This window comes from Sturnus vulgaris, chromosome Z, assembly GCF_052056855.1.
Source record: "Sturnus vulgaris isolate bStuVul1 chromosome Z, bStuVul1.hap1, whole genome shotgun sequence".
Classification (NCBI taxonomy): Eukaryota; Metazoa; Chordata; class Aves; order Passeriformes; family Sturnidae; genus Sturnus; species Sturnus vulgaris.
Genome location: NC_142283.1, coordinates 13,328,218 through 13,343,124, shown reverse-complemented (window position 1 = coordinate 13,343,124; position 14,907 = coordinate 13,328,218). Strand labels below are relative to the sequence as shown.

Here is a 14,907-nt window from a genome sequence, read left to right as displayed (position 1 = left end):
CTTACAGAAGAATGTGAATAGAGTAAACCAAAGTGCAGATTTTTTTAATAGCATTGTATTTGTGCAAACAATCAGTGTGGTGGCCACCAGCCTCTGTAATAATCAGCAATGCTAGGCATATGGACCAAAGGTAACAGCTGGATGGTACCAGGAATTACTCAGATCTGTGGCTAAAGAGATGTTTTTCCAGGGAATGACTATGACGGGAAGTGTTGCAAATAGCACAGCTTCTGGTTAAGTGGAGACATTTGGAGATGTGGCAGTTCTCAAAAGAGCTCGGGAAAATTGGGAGCTGGGCCCCACATGTGTCCAGTTCTGCACATTCCCTCTGCAGTTCAGTTACAGTGGATGCCCCTGCATGAGCATTTTGGTTTGAGTCAGATGTGCACGTAGGGACTGGATGTGCTGTTCATCCCCACATGCTCTGGTTCACAGTTCCTGGACAGCACACGTTTCTTCAAGGTGAGAAAGAGCAGCCCAAGGTGGCAGCTCTGGCAATGGAATAGCTATGGGGCAGTCAGTCGAGTGCTGATCTGGGGGAACCCACTCTGAAATGCCTTTGGCATGGGAGGGTAGGGTCAGAGCCTCTGCAATTTCCCCTTCCATTTCACAGTAAAGTCAAAATACCAGGGATTATTCAATCTCAGGTGACTTTTCTGAGATAGTTGTTCTTTCTCTGCACTGATTAAGTAACTATACATGCAGTACACCTTTAATTTATCAGAACAAAGTGGTACTGTACACCCTTATTGACTGTGTGCTTTTTGGGCACTTTGCCCTAGCTATTTTATTTCTGAGCTAGAAACCCATTAAAAATCTTCACTGCAGCTAAGGTATGGTGCTGACCCACAACATTTGCCCCATGCAGACTGGTTTACAATGGTTGCTGTGTAACTGCACAGAAGTAAAGCACTGCTGTTTTAAGCTGTATCTGTTACCATATCGTGAGCAATGAGAGCAATCTATCCCACCCTTCCTCTCATTTTTAAAGTCCACCTTACATTTTCCATAGCCTCTCTATTTGACACTTAATTACATCTACCTGAGAGGTGGATTTAAAAATATTTAAATTATATTTATTTATATATAGTCTCACAGAACTCCTCTGTAGGACAAACACAGGAATATGTTTTTCAATATTCTTGAACATTCTCAAGATCCTGATGCAAATTCTGTGTCACTGATCCTCATGTATATTTTGTATTTACTTTTCTTCTCTTGAATCAGAAGTTACAGACTATAAAGGAAGACAAGTACTGATTTAAATTTTAAACTCCACTTACATTAACAATATGCCACCCACACAAATTGTCATCTGATCTCATATACAGCCATGTACATTTCATTAGTTTGGCTACAAAATACATCAAAGAAGCACTTGTTTCTATTTGCCTTTTTCTTTTAGTGCCCCGAGGACTTTCATCATGTGCTTAATTCTTCGCAGTGCCATGTCCCTTTGGTATCTGACTCTCAAGAAGTTTCAGCTATACAGAACTCTTAGCTGTGGATAATGTTAATACATTAAACATGTGACTGTGTTGCCATTTTATATTCAACAAACCCCGAGTACCACCAGTTATCTACAACATTAATTTAGTATTTGGTAACAGGATGTGTAATCGGTGGATAAGGTGAAGAATAACTGTTTTAATTTTTTGAAATGTACTTGCAATTGATAAGTACAGCAATGGTGACTGTAATCTCAACTGCAAAATAATGGTTTGTATGATTTTACTTTTTGCAAAGAAATAGTAAATTGTTGAATCCGATTTGTCAGGGCCTGTTGCTGATAACACCAAGACTGTGGGTTCTGTAAGGGCAATTTACTTAAAAACAGGACCCAGTGATCCTTGTGGGTCCTTTCCAACTCAGAATATTCTCTGATTCTGTATGTGATTTTACATGACTACTAAATTATTTCTGTCCTAAGTTTCAATAACGTAATGCATTAAAAATAGGAATTGAAAAGCAGATTGTTTTGTATTGAAATGGAACACCTTTTATGTATTCAGAAAAAAAATTACAAGGAATATATTCTCCCTGTAAAGACAGAGGATAAAACAATGTATTTTCTCATCACAGATATTTTTGATTATATTTTAGGGTTTTGTATTACTTTGTTTGCTTCCACTTTTTCAGTTTTCTGGAGTTATTTACTGGATTAAAGGCAATAGATTTCGAATAGAGAATTTGGGGTTCAAGGGTTTTGTCACATATTTTGAATGGAAATTTATTTTAAAATTTCATTTTATCCTTAAGTTGGTATTTTTTTTAGGAACCCTCTTAGGCCCAAATGTTTTGGTTTTAATTTATAAAATTAAAAATATCTAAATACCTCAGCATAAGATCAATATGAATCATGTTTAAAAAGGAACAAAAACAATTCTATAATTGTTATTAATGTACAGTTGTTCAAAATCAAATCAAGACTGTTTCCTAAGGAAACAATTTTTTAAATGTCTAATTAAAAATATAATTTTATATATATATAATTTAGAAAAATCAAGGCCCATGTGTGTTTTCCTAGCAGAAATTAAGTATGGGGTTCCCAGTCAATATACTGATATAAGTATTTTTTAGTTCCTTGACTAGTTTATCCTCCTTCAAACTGGTTCGAGGTATAAATGTGAATTCATTTATACACATGTATTGTAAATATGGTCAATTGATGATTGAAAGAATTTGATTGATTTTATAAGAAGCTGATGATTTTCTAAGTCATTTTGTAGAAACTTAATTACTGGATCTTATTCTTTATGATACCTACCTGTATCTGTATGTCTGCATCTATGTCTGTAGCCAAACCTGGCAACGCAAACTCTGTATTTGATGGATACTTATAATCAGATATTTTTGTTAATGAACTTTGTTCACTCTTCAAAGTATAGTAGATACAGGGAACAAGATTAAGCCGTCATTCATGTTTCTGGGTATTTTAGTGCCCCTCCAAAAATCATTATAAAACCATTTCTCTAATCAGCCATTATGAAGCCCTTAAGAATTTTTGAGTGTGTGGTTTGTTCTCGAGCTGAATAACACAAATTTGCATACACGTATTTAGTCTTGCAGAAGTCATATGAAACTACTAAAACAAAACCAGCACACAAGAGGAAGACTCACCAGATGTGCTTTTAAAAATAACAGTCTCAAGAGCACAGGATCAGTAGAAACACTGCGGGGACAGTAGCACAGCCCCTACTTGGCAGGCTGACTGGAAAAGCCACTCCTGTGCTGTGCTATATGCTCTCTTCTTTACCAGGTCGTCTTGTTCTCAAAGAAGGTACTTCTTACAGAGCAGTTCTGCAGAAACACCTCCTGAGAGCCCCTGTGGAGCTGTGCCCAGGCGATCAGCCCTGTGGCCAGTGGCATGGCTACAATCCATCTCACAGCTCTCGGTAAACCTGCCCGTGTGGAAATGGGAACACGACCATCAGCCTGGCAGGTGTGACATCCTGAACGCCAGCAAAGAGGCCGAGAGGGTGAGGAAACACAATGGTGATGGGAGATTGCAATTACCCCCACATAGTCTTGAACAGATGTCCTATCAGCAAGCTGAGACTAAACCCTCAGATACCACAAGATCCTGCTTTGGGAAGTTAGAGAGTGTCAACAGGACAAGCAACACCTCAGCTGGTCCTGAGAGCAAGTATTTGTTCAAAGTCCTTGGACCATCTCAGGGTACTGGCACTTGGTATTTTTTGCAGAATCTACAAAGGCAAAATGTCTTATCTCAAATTTGCATGAAAATGAGATTTTTAGAGACGATTGAAAAAAGAAATTGTGTGTGACACAAACAATTGATGATCACATAATGGTGGCACAAAGTGAACATTCACCACTTCTCTCCCCAGCAAAGAAAACCTTTTAGGAGTCCCATAGAAATGTCTACATACCTTAACAGGACAGGTAATGATGTACTGAAATGCACAAAATAGAAGGAAGGGTTTAAAGAATAAAATTAGTTGGCACTTGGATGTGGTCAAGACATTGAGGAAGAGTCAACCCAAGTTTGTAAAGACAAGCCACACCTCACAAAACACTGAGGGGCTCTCAAGAGATTGATGTTTGTAGGGACAATGAAGTTCTGGCACCACAAACACTTAAAGGAAGCAATCTGTCATAAAATAAGAAAGTGGGACTGCACACAGGTAAAGGATAGGAAAGTAAAGGTCAGATTATATGCTCAGCTTTTTGGAGGCAGAATGAGCACTCGGAAGTCCTCCTTCATAGAGTGTGAACCTACTTCAACACGGTATTGTTCAGAACAAAAATCTTCATGAGTTCAAAATGTGATTGGAAAAATTCCTAACACTTAGATGTACTTGTGGTTTGATCTAAATATTTCCTGTTTTTTACAGATGTAGATAAATACAAAAAACCAAACTGTTTCAACCTCCCCCCCGTCTTCACATGGATAGGACTTTTGAGTTTCTATAGACATAAATATGGGATGTATAGCTCAGGGAAATGCAGTATAAGGAGACCACTTTCTTAATGTTTACATGACATTTGGAGAATCTTAAATTCTCAGTTAGAAAGAGAAGAACTAAAAAGGATTCTTATAATTATCTTTTTAACATGCTTATGAATTCTTTATGGGCTTCAATCAGTGCTTGTCTTTACCCACCAATCAAACTCAAGATAAAATTAGGAAGAAGTCTTCCTTGAGCCATCAAAACTGCTGATTAAGTTTTTGCCTGTCTGTGAACTCAGAAGTAGTGTTCAACTATGCAAAAGATCATAATTTTTTCCTGAGAATTCACACACAACTACTTTTTAAGATTGCTGAAATTCCATACTCTTCAAAGGAAGCAGTAGCAGAAAAGTAAGAACTTAAAAAAATAAAAAGGGAAACTAAAGATTCAGATATTCAGCAAGCTGTAGCCAAGAAGACTCAGGTGTGGTCAGAATAAATGCACTCCTGTTTTCTCCCTTTAGATGCTTTACAGGAGTCAGGGCTCAGGTTTGGTGAAAAAAGAAGGCATTCACTGTTCTAAACTGTGGGATGGATTCCACTGACTCCTCAGCCCATGGTGTTCTCAGAGAAGGTGATTTGTGCAGCACAGTCTGCTTTGGTAGTTTAGAGTCTCTTCCTGTATATGTGCAGTCCTGTACATGCACTGCAGGCATCCCCACAGCCGTCTCTCCATGCAGCAAGAATGTGTGGAAATACCTTTCTTACACAAACGTGTTTTCAGCACCAACAGAATACAGCTATCAACAGTCAGAATCCACAAATCTGGGGCTCTCTCAACTCTACTCGCCTGTGAAGAATGTTACATTCGTCTTCACAAAGCTTTGCACAGAGCAGCATTATCCAACCAAAGGAAAAATATGTGGACTTTCCAGGGAAGTGCAAACTGCCTGAAATTAAAGGGATGAGGTAATAGTTTGTACTTTGGGATCAAAATATTCTCTTCTTTATTGCTGTAATCCATCAAGATGAATGATGAACTGTAGTCAACAATTAGAAGGATTGCTTAAAATATCTTTCTCACTGCTTTTCTAGTAAGAGAGAGGAAATTGAGTGCAAAAACAAGGGACTCATGGCATGTGATATACTGAGAACAATGAGTTTAATTTTCTCTCACTTTTTCTAGGTGCCTAAATCACTTGCATCAATATTTGAAATGAAAGAAATATTATGAGCCCTAAAGAGGTTATTGCCTATATTTCAGGTCTCAGAAATAAAGATCTGAGAGGATAATTTTAAACATGTTTGATGTGGTGAATGTTGAAAAATGTCTGAAGCCCTGAATTGTTTGCACAGAGTCAATATCACCAAGGCATAGCAGCACATAGAAGATTTATGAGACTGTAATAGAAAATTAAACCTAAATTGATTCAACAAATTACTGCATATAAGAACAAGCTGAATAAATTAAAAATTCAATGTGAATAATTTGAGTAACTGGAGAGTACAGAGGAGAGTTGTTGCATAGGTTAATGTTTATTGCACATCTATTTAGCGACTATCTTGAAGTAACGGTTTTTGAATTAAAATATGAATATAAGATATTTTTGAGCCCATGACAGGAGAAAGTGTAAGAAACAAAGGCAGATAATTTTCAGATTTCTGAGAACTGCACTACACAGTGCTAATATCGGAGCTATATTTTTGAAGAGGATAGTAAACAAATTAAGTCACTTACTACCTTTCATGCAACTTCTGTTCAATAAGAGAAACACTGTAAACGTGCATTTAAAAATGTCCTGGGATGTAAGATCATTTGAATTTTAAAAATATTGGACTTCATGCAAGCAATAGCATAATTTTAGAAAGAAAAGTGTAAAAAAAACTTGACAATCCTTGCATTTGTTCATTTATTTCTTATAAAGTAATTTAATTTTTTCCGTACTTTAAGAGTCAACTGCAGAATGGGGAAAAAATAACAGAATGAGACTCATTTTGTAAATATAGGAAAAGTACAATATTAATAATTTAAAAATTGTGCCTGTATTTCCTGAAAAGACAGCTATAATGCTTAGGGAAAAAAATAAGATACTTTAGAAAAAATTAAAAAATGTGTTTTCGATTATAAAACTGTGCATGGGTTCTGACTACAAGCTACCAGGTGATTGCTTCTATTTTCTAGTCTTTATTTTTTAGCATTATCTAAGGCCCACCTAGGAAGGAGTGCTATATCTTATGCACACACTGATTGATTCAAATAATTTCATTATTTTTGTACACTTGATCAGCTAATTCGGGGTGGTTTGTATCTCCTGAACTTAAAGGTTTATATTGTCTCTTTTGTGCAGCCTCCAGAGAGAAGGGAAAATCAAGCCAAATCATTATTCTCACTTTTTTTTTTTTCCTGTGGAGCAACCACATGGAATTTGTGTGGACAGTGTTTAATGTCAGGGAAAACCAAAGGAAAATAATTGGAAGGCTTTATAGCACTATAATTTATTGATGACCATTCATTATGAATTCCTGAAGGGAGAAAAAAAGGTATCTCACTTTTATGCTTGAACTCCTTAATTTGCTGATTTAGTGAAAAAAGTCTATCCCTATTTCACAAAGGCATTTGATTCCATTCTCCAAAACGACATCACACTCAGTAAAAATCATAGTGCAAGACAGAAGGGAGGACAACTCGAGTTAAAGGCGTGGTGCAGGAGGACAGGGAGGTCCCTTTGGAGAGACACCGAGGCTGCCTGCAGAGCTGGGCTGGGCACCCCTCGTGTGCCTGCAGGATCTTGGGAGGGCAGGAAGGAATTTGGGCTTGCTGAGGATGGGGAAGGGTTTCCTCACCTGCAGGTGGGTGCAGAAGTGAAGGGAGATGCTGGAGGCCACTGAACACGAGGCAGCATGCTTAGAAGTTCGTTTTCACACCATCAGAAACAAATTAATTCAAATAATTAAAAGGTGGACATTTGAACATTTGAATCCATTTGAATCCATGGCACTTTTTTTTTTCTTACATTTTTTTGTTCTAAAAGAAACTCTGCAGAAAGACTGCTTTGAAAGGAAGATATTTAAGGATAACGTTTATTTTCAGTGAAAAATGTTTCAACACATAATCACTTATTTTTTTCTAAATAAGTTAAAAAGAGTAAGACACTTACAGCCCAAACAGGCCAGTCATTTCAGGAATTAAACATTGCATCTGTTTCCCTGGACTTCTGTCCACTGCATAGAAACCTCATGTTTCTGTAGAAGCATGGCTCACGTTGGTATTCACTATTCAAGATGCTCTCTGAACATGGTGACACATTGTGGATTAGGCAAAAAACAGCCATCTTTAATAACATTTATCTCCCTGAAAGCCCTTTCATATTGATCGTTTCTCCCTGCAGCATGGCCAATTTCCTCTCCTTTTACCTCTCAGATCTACCATTCAGGAGCAAGAAAAGAAAGGCATTGAGGAGGTGGATAGAGTAGTTTTTTTGAAAATTGAAGTTTTTGTTGCCATTGCACAAGAGTTACATAACCAGGTTCTCCCAATAGCAAGCACTCAGGAAAAGATTCCACAGGCACTCTTGCTGCAAAAACAGCCAGGGAAGGACATTAATTTATAATTGAATTACTGAAGCTAGGTTAAAGGTCATGAAAGCATGCAATAAAAGGAAAGAAAATCACAAACAAGACTGAAATGTACCATATGCCTTCTTAAATTAATCACCACAAGGTGCCACCTGAGCAGCTCTATAAAGTACTGTATATTGCTTCTGTTTCACAGGAGGTACGAGGTACATTTCCACTGCAAGTTAATTGTTTTTATTCTGTCTCATTAATATTCTTTTATTGCATGTTTTTTTGTGGACATAAATGACCTTGAAGAGAGTATGTAATTTCAAACATACATAAATTTGCTGATAATGCTAAATTGGACTGGACTGGTAAATAGAAGAGAGAAAGAACCATTTGAAAATTATTGGATTGGATAAGGCTTCAAGGCTGATAAAGTAGCTCATTCAGTTTAGCAGGAAATAGTGTAAGATAATGAAATGAGGCACTAGAAACATAGTCTCTTTGGACTAAAATCATATAAACTCCAGAATTTAGAACAAACAGACAATTTAAGTGAGATTGAAAATAATTAAGACTGTACTTTTACAATTTTGTGTGCTTACTTTCAAGTCTCTTCAGTTCTTCTGAAAACAAATGAGAAGCAGGAGTCAAAATCTTTTCCCACAAATGCGACTGAAAATGATGTATGAAAAGAAAGCAGCAGGTCTAAGATCTTAGTTACCCATGGTGTTTTCTTTTACCCATTAAACCAATTTCCAGATTCATTTGAAACTCTGCAATCTCCTCCAGTGAGATTCGCTTGCTCTCAAACAAGCATGGAGGGCTTGATCCCACAAAGATGATTAAATAGCTTCATCGAACAATAGGAAGGAATATTTCTATTTTTCTCATCAGATTTTCTGTGCCACTCCTGATTCTACAAGCCGTATCTTTGGCAGCAAAATCCATTGTGCCTGGCAATGGTTGCTATTTGTGTGGTAGCTCTTAGGAATCCTAGACATGAACCAGGTCTCACTTGGTTATTCACAACATATGCACCTGCACCAACTAAAAATGACCTATTGAAGAGTATCTGATTTATATGTATGACTTTCAATGACACAGAAGGTCTGAAGTCAGCTTGTTTGTTTAACAAACGTAAGGAAATGCAGCTGCCATTCAGCCAGCGTGCCCGTCTCCCATGGCAAAACCAAGACAGCTGAAAGAATCCTTCGGCTTCCTCTTCTCCTCCTGCCCTTGCATCCCGTGTCCATTTTCCCAGCCGCAGGATTTCCCTCCCTTGTTCAGGCTCTGCCCTCAGACATGCCCAGAATTCCTCAGCTCACCAGCCCAGCAGCAGAGTTTTGGCTTGTTTTCCTGAATTCAGGTAACCGGGCTGGCGTGGCAGGAGGCTGAGGAGTGTGGAGCTGGCGGCAGGTGGGATGTGCAGGAGGAAGGAGCGAGCTGTGGGAGATGCTGCTGCCTGTGAAAACCCATCCCACTGCCCCAGGCCACGGAGGACACCTGTGCTCCCAGCTCCTCCTCCAGCTTCCCTGGGCAGGATTCTTTGTGCACCAGATGGGTGCAGCACAGCCAGAGAATACACCAAATTCTGCACTTCCTGCTTAAAAAATACACCCTTTCTGGAACACAGGAGTCAAGTATTAGCACTACTGCTGGGCTGTTTGCAAGTCATATTTAAATTGTCAATAAAACAAAACATTTGACCCATTTCTTTTCATCTGTGAAAGAAATGTGTAGTCTATTCTTTGTATCTCCTAGCTGCTCATATACATAAAAACATTTAATATTGTCTAACATGTATCATTTCAATAAAAGACATTTTCTATGCCAACCAGTGCTGTTTAAATTAATTGGAAAAGTGGTAGGGATTTAAAAAAATAGAATATAAGCTTAGTTGGATTAAAATAATGCATTCAAGTTGTTCTGCTTTTAGTTTATTATCAGGCCAACACTTAAAAACATTAGCTGCAATTATTTCTTTTTCAATTCAGTCCTGCCATATTTAAATTAATTGAAGAAACTAAAATGAGATTTTTTATCTTCTTCTGGTGTTAATGGAAGATGTTCCAGGATATTTTGGTTTATTTAAATACAGTGAAATGTATTAAAAATAACCAGGATAGGAAACAATTATTTGGAGAAATATGGGAGCAAAGCCAAATTTATAATTTTTAACAGAAAAAAAAAATCCCAGGAGTTTTTCTTTGTTATTTTTATGTTTTCTATGTGCATCTTTGCAGTTATGTGGTCAGATTGACTGCTGCACCCTTCATACATTTCATGAGGATTTCCATTTTTTTGGCCAGCATCAAGATAGTTTATTTCTATCTGTTTCTCTCTCCCTCCCTCGTGTAAACGATAATGAATAGTATTGAAAACATAAGACTTACATTATATAAAGATCAAGAAAGTCCCAGTTCCTGACTGACACTCTGCCTGAAGCACACTCTGAATGTCAAGGAGATTTAATTTGTTTATTTGTCTGCTTCAAATGTTAGTGATAAAGGCAGGTAAGAAAGCACCTCTCTCATTTTATCTGCCAGGTTTCAGATGCTGGACTGCAAAGAGGAAGTGAGCAGCATTTGGTGAATGTGCTTAGTGCCAGTGCATTCTTGGACCTGATCCTGAAAAATAACTGACCCAGCACACCATCTCTACCGGAATTGGCTGTCCACAGGAAAGGAGCACACAAGCTTTTCCTCTTCTGTTTTGTGCAGAAAATACAGGAAAATCACTTCTCATCCTCAGAAAAGGGAGTAATATTTATAGCCCAGGTGGGGCAGTGATCCTTATCCCTGTGGGAGATATCCTCTGCTAATGGGCCATTTGTTAAAATCAGGTGGGGCAGTGTTCTTCATCCTTTCCACAACCCATCCTTCCTCCAGGAGATATTGTCTGTTAATGGGCCATTGAGTCCCACTGCCTGACTGATAAAATCACATCATCCCACTGAGAGATGCTCCACCCAGGGGGAGGAGCCAAGCCTTTCCTACGTAGATAAAAACTGAGATTTGGAACATCAGAGCAGCCTTTTCCCACTGGATCCCAGAGGAAAACCAGACCCTTTCACATCATCACTGGACTTTCAGAGGAAAACTGCACCTTCTACAGGATCACTGCTTCAACTGAACCACATCTGTCACTCCAGGAGGACTGCAGCCACCATTTAATGGGACTGCTACCAACACCCTGACTGATGGGGTGTCAGGTTGTATTCTGACTCTGTCAGTGTTTTGAGTTTGTTTTTTTTAATACTGTATTTCTATTTTAATATTCCCAGTAAAGAACTGTTATTCCTATTCCCATATCTTTGTCTGAGAGCCCTCTTAATTTCAAAATTTTAATAATTTGGAGTGAAGGGGTTTACATCCTCCATTTTAAAAAGAGGCTCCTGCCCTTCTTGGCAGACACCTGACTTTCAAACCAAGACAACCATGCACACTGATATTTATTAGATGAGCATAGGGGTCTAGAACACAGATTTGCTTTGGCAGGGGTTCAGAGTCATGCAAATTCTGGTGAAGTGCTCTTTAATAACTTGAGATTTTGCCTGGATACACAGCTTAACTAAGACCTCCAGACTTGCTACATGCTGACCTATCAGAGATTTTGGATATCTGTTTGTCGGCCTGATGAATTGGCTAGAAAAATAATATGAACGGGCAAACTGTTATAAAATGGATTTGCAAGAAACTCCAGTACAAAATGCATTGAGATATGACTGTTGAACCTTAATGCATTGGCAGCTTCATTTATATTCAAGGAAATTGGGAGAAAGATGTTGAGAAAATATCTTTACAGGTTCATCAGAAACATTAAAAGAAGGGAACAAGGATACATTTTGAAATTCAAAGTGCTTTTATATTAACAAAAAAAATTTGTATACTTTTCTGAGAGATAGTGTGAGGTTTAGTATAGGACTCAAAGAATTCAAATGGAATGTTTGGTTCTACTTTCTCACAAAATAATAATGAAATAACAGTAAATTTTAAAATTCACAGATATCCTTCATGAACTTGAAAAACAATAATGTAGCTGGCTGGTGAAATAGAAAGTTTAATTCAAGGGGATGTTCGTAACTCTTTTCACTAATTTTTATTTTTATTTTTCTTTTATGCCTTAAAACTTCAAATGTTTTACCATAAAATTTTAAATAAATATGACATTTTAATTGTATTTTTTATTTTAAGCATTTATTTATGAAATAAACTGAATATGTCAAATATTGAAACAAAAAGTATTTAACTAAATATTTGACATGTTTATTTTGTTTTATTCCATAAATAAATTTTCTAGCAAAGTATATGCTAACATAAATCAGAAAATAAAGGAAAAAGGCATTAAAAACTGTATAAAAGTCAAATTAAAAATTATAAAACATCAGTACTAAACAGCCAGCACTGCTGCACACTAATCCACTAAGACACTAGTCTTCTTACATTTGCAACACTTGATGGAAGAGGCCCAAATTCTATCACATCCCTCAGGAACACGCAGCAGCACTGACCCTAGAAGGTCCTGGCAAGGATGGGATGATCCAAGACTATCTGCATAATTCCCAGCACAGGAACTATTCTGGGCCATGCTTTTTGACTGACGTGTGCCTGCTGTGGGCAAGGCTGCAGGGAGGGAGGCAGGGGGCAAAGGGAGATGGGAAAGGGTGGCTGGTGCTCATTTGCTGACCATGATCTGACCCAAACATCTAAAGGGTGCTGTTAGAGGGTGGCTGCAAAGCGGAATATGGTTTTCAGAAAAAATAGAGGTGTGCTGACTTGCATCATTGCTGATGATTTTGCACTATTCAGCCCACCTGATAGGGCAGAATAGAAGCAGAGGTTGGGGGTGTGGGAAGAGCTTTGGGGTTAAGAGAGGGAGGCTGAGAAAGATGCTGGTTTTGTATGTAGCAGGCTTGAGACTGAGCTAAAAACACATTGTGAATAAGTTAAGAGGGCTTACAGAGAGAAAAAAATGCTGCTACAGTTCCACACACCATGTGAAACAGATAACACTTCTAATTTTTTTCACCTGTCAGCCCTGAGTCACTTTCAGAGATGCATGTAAGAGAGGAACCTTATGCTATGGGTGGAGTGTCCACTGTCACTCACTCTCCAGGAATGCTGCTGTGGCATCTGTTGAGAAAGCCCAGGGAAGAGAAGGATCACTGAGTGTGGGGCACACAGAGCCACATGAACTGCTTGCCACGGTCATTCTCACTGGGTAGGCAAGGTAACTGTACCAGGTGAGGTGTTAGGTGTGGTCTAGCTCAGCTTAGGAGCTATCTTGCTGCAGCTGCTGCATTTGGCTGCTCCAGCTGCTGTGGGAGGCAGTCAGAAGAAAATCTCTCAGAATATCACTTCTGAAGACCCACTTTTCTTTATTCTGGGGGAACCCCTGGACTAGAATTCATCACTGAGTCTTATGGTATTGGCAACAACAGCAGCAGCCTCCATCCACTGCTGTCGTGATCTCACTGGAAGATAGTACCATGGAGTAGGAGAAAAGATTCCTAAACTGCAATCCCGTTATTTCCAGGCCATGCTCATCATTTGGGAGACTCTGCAAGATCCAGTTTAGCAGAGCTTAGTGCAAATACTTATGCTGCTCTGTGATGGATACACAGTCCTGTCTCTACCTAGACATGAGCTATCTGGAGTTTCTTTTTTGGGTCTACACTTTCACTTAACTGCAAACTTCTTGGTAAAAAGGAAGAGCTGAGTAGCCTTGAGCCTGAGCCCGAGCCCAAGTAGCCTTGAGCCTGGTCTAGCTTCTCAGGGATAAAAAGGTCTATCTTCACATGGTATTCTGTGGTCTACAGCTTTTGACATACTGCTCTTGGAGAAAATGACTGCTTTGCAGTGGACTCTGAGCACTAAGGTGTTAAAGCACAGTCTGCATGGTGTGAAATCACAGAAGGAATGTGAAGGCAGTCAAAAATGCCAAAATAGTATGCTCTCAGATGGAATACTGAAAGGAAATGTTCCCTGGAAGTTGCTCAGTTATGCCAGTGAATTATTTAGAAAGTGAAATATGCCAATAGAAATATGCCAAATCTGTGCCAGAAAAAATAATAGAAGTTTATTACCATAGATTACAGAATCCAGCTTTTGGGAAATGTTCCTAAAAATACTGGACGTGTCCAGAGGAAAAAGACAAGATAAATCCAATTTGATACTGAATGGTATCAAGGGATGCAAAAAGAATGCTGTGAATAAATTGAAGACTAATATTATAAGAACCTCAGAACAGTATGTTATTTTGACACACTTTAGATTGCTGATACACTTAAGAAAAGAGTGGATTAACTAGGGCTATTTTAAAACATGGTTTTAGGATGAGAGCTCTACATAAAAGGGGAAAGAAATCAAGTGTGAATATTGAATAAAACAAGGGCTAAATCTGAGCACAAGGGTCTGGATGGAGAAGCACCTGACCTCCAGAGAAGAGATGGAAATTGGTTTCTGCCTCTCCAAGGAATCTTCTTTCCCGATGACCCCCTTTTCCTCAGCTGAAGAGGAAATCACATACTTAAGAGACTTGGATCATAAGTCTAATAATTTTTTAAAATTATTTCTAGGATACACTGTTGTTTTTCTAAGGTTAACATTTAAAAAAGATTTAATTGAATTTTGCTGTCTTCAACACATCGCATAGTATTGTAACGTTTATGACAACTGTAGATATAACAACTATTGCTTTTGCTATAGCCCACAGAAACTAGGTTAAGCTGCTGATAGGGAAAAGAAAATGTTAAGCATCAGAATTTGTGCAGTCCTAATTGGATTTATCCTAATTGTATGTATCTCATGTTGTTTAATAAGCACTGCTCCATCTTTCTTCCACCCACTTTAGATAATACTTCTCTTTCCTATTAGGAAAGAATAAGCATAACCAGAACTGAAACTCTTATTATATATATATATATATGA

General features: G+C 38.1%; 1 long non-coding RNA gene across 1 annotated transcript in view; it reads left to right on the top strand.

Annotated features, from left to right (window-relative positions):
- The window catches only part of LOC148219686 (uncharacterized), a 36,295-nt gene extending 25,125 nt beyond the window's left edge, over window positions 1–11,170 (top strand). The window contains exon 3 of the long non-coding RNA XR_015799343.1: window positions 10,525–11,170. This is a non-coding gene — a long non-coding RNA (uncharacterized LOC148219686). The remainder of the gene's footprint in view (window positions 1–10,524) is intronic.
- The last annotated feature ends 3,737 nt before the right edge of the window (window positions 11,171–14,907 follow it).